We start from the raw sequence: 8589 nt of genomic DNA on the forward strand, positions 1-8589 counted from the left end.
AAATTCACGGGAGAAGTTCCTGACATAATTCCGATCTCAGAGTTAAGAATAGATGAAAACAAGAGGCTGATTGAAGAGCCCGAGGCAATTGTTGACCTTAAGACTAAGAAGTTACGACGCAAAATGGTCGACTTAGTGCTAGTCCAATGGAAACATTCGAATGGGCCGAATCTCACTTGGGAAACAGAGGATGACATGATGAGTCACTATCCGCATCTGTTTGCTGACGCATGATTCCGGGACGGAATCATCCTAAGGGGGAGAGAATCGTAACGCCCGGGTTTCGGGGCTAAGCATTTTAGACGATGTAATAGTCTAGGTCAACTATTGTAACTCTTTTGATGTAATAAAGATGAAATATTTGAGTATTTTGTGAATTATGTGAATTTATATGCTTATTGTTTAATTATAAATGTATAATTAATAAAGAATAAAAATAAGCGTCAAAATTAAAGTATGAGATAAGCCCGATATCTTTACATAAAGTTGTAGTGGTCGAAACAAGGATTCTGGAGATATAAAGAACGCCGAAATCCGAGTTATAACAAAGAAGTTATGACCCGTCGATGTTTCGCAATGGAACCGGCACGATACCGGGAAGCGTAAATAGTGAATTTACGATAAAGCTATTTTTAGCCTTAGCGATCTAAACGAAAGTCGTAGAAAACGTTAAACCGAGAGCGTCCATAAAAAGAACGCCAAAATCTGACTTCGTATGAGGAAATTATGATTTTTTGAAGTTTCGGCTTAGCAATGTACAGCCCGAAGTTCGAATATTAGATCGATCGGTTTTTAGCCGACACAACCTAAACGAAAATCAAAGATCTCGTTAATAGTAGCGTAACGATAAAAAGACAGACGAAAACGGACGTCAGATGAAGAAGTTATGAATTTTGAACGGACCAATCCTGCCCCGGCCTGTTAAAAATATAACTTTTAAAATAAAGTCAAAATTAGCCGACGGCGTCTAAACGAAAGTTGTAGAGTACGTTCCTGCCTACGTGTGGATATAAAGAACGTCAAAAACGGAGCTCGTATGTGAAAGTTACGAATTTTTAAAGTCGAGAGTGCAATTTGCGAAATCTGATGCAAGACGTGATGACGTGGCTCAATTCCAGCCTTCCCTTGCTCCCCACGGTCTCGCATCCGATGAACGCCACGTAGCCTCGCTTTGCCCTACGCCCTGCGTCCAAGGCTGGTACGCCCAGCGTACCTTCGGACCTGATCCTCTTGCGAGTGCAAGCCAGCTGGTGTGAGCTGGCATCCTTATCCGAAGTTACGCCCCACGTAACTTGCTGAACGCCCCGCGTAGATCCGAAGTTCGGCCCCTATAAATACCCTGCGAGGGCTGCCGAGGAAATCACTCATTTCTTCATTCCTTTCTCTCTCTACTTTCTCTCACTACCCATTTTAACCCCCTAAACCCTAGGAAAAATCCCTAGCACCCTAAGGAAGCCCCGAGGCTCCCGGAGTCCCGAGAAAAAGGGTCTTTCAGTTCGGAAACGCTGCCCCGAGCAAAGCTCGGTTTTCTTTAAAATCCGCTGTAAGTAAGCTACGCCTATGCAATTTGTAATATAACTTTTAAATAATTATAGTAATGTTATTAGGTCCTTAAAATAATTATGTTGGCTATTATTTTGAGTTCTATTGAGTGTTATTTAACGCTTATATAATAATAATAATAGCTAGACTATTAATTAGTCACGGTTAACGTTAAAACTAAACTCTAGTGGTATTAATACTAGGTTTTGGTCAAGGAAAAAATTGTTTTGAGATAACAAAGTGCTGTTCAAGTATCGAGTCACCACCTAATCAGGTGAGTGCATACTTACTTTCATCTTACACATAGATATGAAGTATTTTATATAAATTACGTGCTATGTGTGCATACTATCTGAATACTTGCTGTCTATGTTGGATTAATGATTTTATATACGTTTTTAGTTATTTAAACTCTATATGTATTTTATATCTACAAAAATGTTGGGGTAAAACATGGGTAGATGTAATAAGACGATGTGTGATAAATTGATGAGAGGCCTCGATGTTTTTGGTGATCCAGTCATCTAGCGGAGTATAGATGACGACCACGGACTCTTCTAGACAGTCCAGTGGAACGCTAGCAGGCTCGCAACCTGTAGGTGTTTGTGAACGATGTGTTCACCGGTGTACTCCATCCCCCTCATGGTTGCCTTTAGGACATTTATTGCTGAGGAACCCCCTTAGCAGTAGTATGCATCCCGATGATGATCCTTAGGCTAGGTCCCTTATGATAGGTGTTTAGGGACGTAAAGTGAGGATAACGGGAACGGGTAATCGGGTTATTGTTGATTGATGAAATTAATAAACTTATTTATTGTGGGTTGAAAATCCTATGTGCTCACCAGGCTCCCAAGCCTGACCCACTCAGTTTCATGTATTACAGGTAGTGGCGCTTGAGCATAGATGTGATGTTTTGGATGAGGGATTACAGATATAGGCCTGTAGATATGAAATAATGTAGTAAGGCTTATGTTGTACTGTTTATGCTTTTGATCTGTATCGAACATGACATCCCGAGTCTTTTAATGAAATACATTTCCTTGGAAATTCTTTTGATAAATCTTTATCATATTTTGTTTTGGGACAAATTCCGCAACACTTTTATTTAAAATGTTACTCTGATTTTCAAGCAAGCATAAACAAAATCGGTCTTTTCTGGCCGTGAAAATGGGAATGTCACAAAACCTCAGGCACGATTTCCTCTATGACACAGTTATTACTTAGATCATGAAGTCTACCGAAGTGTGTTCTGATATCTTCAGGAAAAGTCTTGTCATTGACCGGGAAATGAAATTCTCGGTTCGGAGGGACATACAATTGATCTTTGTGAAACCGGGGTGAGGAATCCTTTGCGGTAGGATATCCATTGGACCAACCCCAATTGTATGTATTGTACACAGTTCCATTATTAACCAAATTTTCAATAGCTTCACTTTCATTGAACAATTTTTCTATTAAAAGATTTAGGCGTACAATCTCACTCTGAGCTAAATCTCTTTGGTTCAAAGCTATCTCTAGTTGTGTTTCACTTAACATTCTTGCATCTTTTTCAAACTCTAAGTCTTTTTCTAACATAGCCATTTTGAGTCTTTTGTTGTCCAGTCGTCCTCTTACATGAAATATCTCCTGGGACGCTATATTCTTCTCATCTAATGCTTTGTTATAGTCTGTAAGGATGGAAACACATGTTTCATTAAGATTGTCTATGAAGGGTTGACAGTCATGCATGCTATAGTTTAGAGTTTGAATCATGAGTTTTACCTGCTCGACAATGCTTAGAGTTCCATCCTTTGCCATGTAGCAGTAGTTCTTTTCCAGCTTTGTAGAACCATCATCATCCGCAGTTGCCAGCATACAGATTTGGCCTTTTCCTTTGACACTGCTGATGGCTTCTTCTTCATCTCCGGATGACCAAACTTAATGGTCTCTTTTGACATGGGCTACGTATGCCCTGGCCTTTTCTTTTTCTTCCAATTCTTGAGTCATTCTAAGGTAGAATGCTCTGTCTTGCACTACATTGGCCTTGCAATCTTTTGCAAAATGATTCTCTTTGTTGCATTTGTGACATATTACAACATCACTTTTGTCTTTTGAGGGAGTACCGGAGTCAGTGGTTTGAATGGACTGCGGTGCCTCCTTTGGTTGGTATTTTGAGATTGCGGTGGTGGATGAGAGCTTTTGGGATAACGAGAATGGTTATTTTGTGGGTTGAAGTTACGGTTGAATGGAGGTTTGTTGAACTGCTGATTCTTACGAAAAGAAGAAGGTAGTCGGTTGAATTGTTGGCTAACAAGAGCAATAGCTTTCTGAAATTCTTCTTCATCATCATACTCTGAGTCAGCTTCGTATGACTGCGGTGTAGTGTCATACGAGGGAGAGTATGATTGATTGTGTGGAGCTTGTACTATGAGAGCAAGTGGTCCTCCGAAGTCAGCACAGTCTTTGAGTATGGTGGATTCTTGTGCTTGCAGTTCTCCGTAGAGCTTGGAGAGAGATAAAGAGTGAATTTTTCTATCTCCTTGGACTATCATCTTAGCCGTAGTCTAATGTCTTCCCAAACCATTAATAAACTGAAGATTTGTTTCATGGTTACTGCGGATGGTGCCCGCATTGGATAACATGGTGACTATCAGGTTGAATCTTTTGAAGGAGTCTTCCAAACTTTCGCTAGTATGAGCTTTGAAATTGTTGAACTCATTGAGTGCAGTTGTGAGCTTCTTGTCTTGAGCTTGTTCTGAGCCTTCATACAGGTTTTTGAGAACCTCCCAGATCTCTTTTGCTGATTTGTAATTTATGATAATGTCGAAGTTGTCAGGAGCAACTCCACAAGAGATTTCATAAAAAGCAACAACATCATTTTCCATTTTATCGAGATCGTCTTTGGTGGGACGATTCATGACTGGTTGACCTCCTCCTAGTCTGGCTGTGGCGCCGTCAGTTTGAACTTGTGTAAGAACTGGGACATGTGGTCCTTCTTCTACGGATCGCCATACATCTCTACCAAGTCTTCTTAAGTATCTTTCCATTCTCTGGGACCGGTGATGATATTCATTTGCCACCAATATTGGGGCTCGATTTGAACCACCAACACTGTTGGAAACATTCAGAGACAATGATTGTGCCATTTTTCCTTGTTTTTTTTTTGAAGATTTATTTAAGAAATGTGCTTAAGTGGTATAGAAGGCCCTTTGAAAATCAGAGTTTTGTTTTTCAAAAAGCAACCACTATGGCTCTGATACCAATTATTGAGAGAAAAACTTGAGACACACTTGAATAATCGTTAGAACAAGTATAGTTGCGGAATAGTTTATCTCGAAGGATCTAAAAGCTCAACAATAATAATAAGTTAACGAGTTAGATAGTTAGAGAGTTAGTTGCGGAAATGTAAGGAAACATAAATGACAGCAGGTGATATATCAAGAATACACATAAGTTGATTCATAACATGGAATGCATTCAGACCAAGTTAGTAAGTGAGATCAAACTTAGTGATTAAGTCACAAGTGACTTGCTCCGAAGAGAGATAGTGTTCAGTTGTATTCAGGTAAATTTTGAAAGTAAGAGAGTGAAGACATAAGATAGAGAGTGTTTAAGATGCGTAATCAGATTGTTATTGAATAAGTAAGAAGGAGCTCTATTTATAGAGTCTCAAGAAATACACTGGATCACATCTCTAAGAGTAGCCATGCAAGGCGTACTGGACAATAGAGAGTATTACAATAAAAGTAGATAAAAAGTTAAACTAAGAAACTGGATAGATAGACTGCGGATGAGTGATGACTTCGGATGGTATTGCTGACTGCGGTTCTTTGACGGCTGCGGTGGATCAAGTTCAAGAGGGTCACTTTCATGATTCAACATAGGTTAGCCTAGGATTTGAGCTATGCGGTAGCTTGTGAGATATGATTTGTTTTGGGACGAATTAGAGTTATCAGGTAGAGTCTTGGGGAAGGTACGGGTAGGTTTGGAAGGTAGTATTGGGCCCGTACTACTGAAAGCACAAGACTTGTACCCGAAACAATGTTAGATCTGGGAGCTCTAACGAGGACCGGTGTGGGAAGATCCCCTCTACGGACATCCTGATCATTATGTTTTGTGGTATTGTAGTACAGTATGGTGGTGACACGGTTTGGAGCAAGGGGATTAGGATCTGGATCTGGGTCGGGTGACACTACCGAGCCCATTGATAAGAGGTTGCACGAGCTTATTGCAGCCGAGGTTACGAGGGGAATCCTTGACGCTACCCCAGTGATTTTTGAGACAGTCAAGGAAGGTATGATGGAGATCATGGAGGAGAGGCTCAGGGCATTCAGAGCCGAGATTGTTGTGGGCCAGACCGGGTCCCGAACTCCCTCGTTCCGGGAGTTCAAGGCGTGCGGGGCGCCAGAGTTTTTCGGGGTCAGGGACCCCATTGTTAGTCGACGCTGGGTGGCGGACATAGAGAACGCCCAACATATGAGTTCTTGCCTTGATGCGGTAAAGGTGGGGTTTTCTTCATGTATGCTGAGGGATTGAGCCCGAGATTGGTGGGGAGATGTGACTAGCCAGGTGGGAGCAGCCGGTGTGGCTGAGATGACATGGGTAGAGTTCGTCAGGCATTTCGATTTGGAGTTTGCACAACCCATTGAGGTTCAATGGCTAGTGAGGGAGTTTCATGAGCTCTAACAGACCATCAAGACTGTGGCGGAGATCACCACCAAGTTTCGGGAACGAGCACTGTTGATCCCAGAGTATGCTACAGTCGTGGATATGAGGAGGACGAGATATCATTCCATTCTGAGGGATGATATCCGAGAGTTTGTGAGCTTTACAGGGTGCAAAACCCTGAATGAGATGGTGAAGAAGGCCCGTGAGTGGGAAATGGAGTTGGACTTCTGCACCAAGCGGAAGCTAGAGAAGGCACAGACAGCAATAGGTCAGGCTAAAAAACCTAAGACCTTAGATTCTTCTAGTAGGGGCCAGCAGGGTCGTGGCCGGTGTGCCAAGTGCGGTAAACCGCACAGTGGGGCTTATCGGATAGCGGGCTCGGGATGTTATGCATGTGGCCAGGCGGGCCACGTGATCAGGGACTGCCCCAAGAAGGGCTTGATTTGTTTCCACTGCAAGCAGACTAGCCACAAACATGCCGATTGTCCGAGGTTGCAGGGAGGATGAGGAGCAGTGGTGGTTCCTGCACCCACCACACTAAGGATTACCGATGGACGCCCTACTAAGGCGGATGCTCCTGCGGTGAAGAGCCGCACATTTCAGTTGACCACCGAGGAGGCTCGGGCAGCGCCAGACATTGTGGCTGGTACATATTTTATCTACCTGCTATAAATATATTGCATTGCTTATGTGTATATTGTGCATATGTATAGGTACCTTTTTGGTCAATGGTATGTCAGCTCACGTTCTATTCGATTCGGGTGCTACCCGATCGTTTGTATCTCTTGCGCTTAGCAAGAAGTTCCGGGATGCGTCGGGGACTTTGAGTTCCCCACTTGAGGTTGAGATTGTGGATGACCGCACTGTGAGTGTTGTGAGGGTGTATCGGGACTGTGTACTGAATGTGGTTGGGGAGAGGTTTCGTGTTGATCTAGTCCCAATACTGTTGCGAGGGCTGAAGGTGATCATCGGGATGGACTGGTTGGGAGCCAACAGGGCCATGATTGACTGTGAGCGCCAGCTGGTGAGGGTTCGAATCCCAATTGGGTGAGAACTGGTTATTCATGGAGAGAGGGCATCGCAGGGGCCAACCCTACGTTCAGCTGCGAAGGACAGAAGATTTCTGCAGCAGGGTTGTATGAGATTTTTGGCATATATCACGGATACGAGGGTTGAGACCCCGAGGGATTTGGACAGTGTACCGGTTGTATAGGAGTTTCGGGATGTCTTTCCCGAGGAGTTACCTGGAGTGCCTCCGGAAAGGAAGGTGGAGTTTCGCATTGATTTGGTACCGGGTGCCACTCCGATAGCCAAGGCACCATACCGGCTAGCTCTGACCGGGATGCAGGAGCTATCTACGCAGCTTCAGGAGCTGCAAGACTGGGGGTTTATCCGTACGAGCAGGTCCCCGTGGGGAGCTCCGATCCTGTTCGTGAAAAAGAAGGACAGGTCACGCAGGATGTGTATCGATTACCAAGAGCTGAACAAACTAACGGTGAAAAACCGTTACCTGCTACCGAGGATCGATGATTTTTTCGATAAGTTGCAGGGCGCGTCTTGGTTTTCCAAGATTGATCTTTGGTCGGGGTACTATCAGATAAGGATTCGAGATGAGGATATACCGAAGACGGCTTTCAGGACTAGGTATGGGCACTACGCGTTTGTGGTGATGTCATTTAGGCTTACCAATGCCCATCAACGTTCATGGATCTCATGAACAGGGTATGCAGACCGATGTTGGATCAGTCGGTGATCGTTTTTATTGATGATATCCTCGTCTGTTCTAAGATCAAGGAGCAGCATGGGGAGCATCTGAGAGAGGTATTGGAGACACTGAGAACAGAAAGGATTTATGCCAAGTTCTCCAAGTGTGATTTCTGGCTGCAAGAGGTACATTTTTTGGGGCACATCATCAACCAGGAGGGTATTTCGGTGGATCCAGCCAAGGTTGAGGCAGTGATGCGGTGGGAAGTACCGAAGAACGCATCCGAGATCCGTAGCTTCTTGGGTTTAGCAGGCTATTATCAAAGATTCATCCATGATTTCTCCAAGATTGCTGTGCCTTTGACCCGTTTGACCAAGAAGAGTGTGACTTTCCAGTGGGGCCCGGACCAACAGTTGGCTTTCGAGACCTTGAGGCAGAAGTAATGTGGGGAACCGACTCTAGTGCTACCTAAGGGGCTGGATGACTTGGTAGTGTACTGTGATGCATCGATCTTAGGGTTAGGCACAGTACTGATGCAGAGAGGCCATGTGATCACATACGCTTCGAGGCAGTTGAAGTCTCACGAGGCGAAGTACCCCACTCACGACCTGGAATTGGGGGCAGTGGTGTTTGCCCTCAAGATTTGGAGGCACTACTTGTATGGAGTATGATGTGCTATTTATACTGATCATAAG

This window comes from Lactuca virosa, chromosome 6 (genome assembly GCF_052849685.1).
Source record: "Lactuca virosa cultivar CGN04683 chromosome 6, Lactuca_virosa_CGN04683_v6, whole genome shotgun sequence".
NCBI classification, from domain to species: Eukaryota; Viridiplantae; Streptophyta; class Magnoliopsida; order Asterales; family Asteraceae; genus Lactuca; species Lactuca virosa.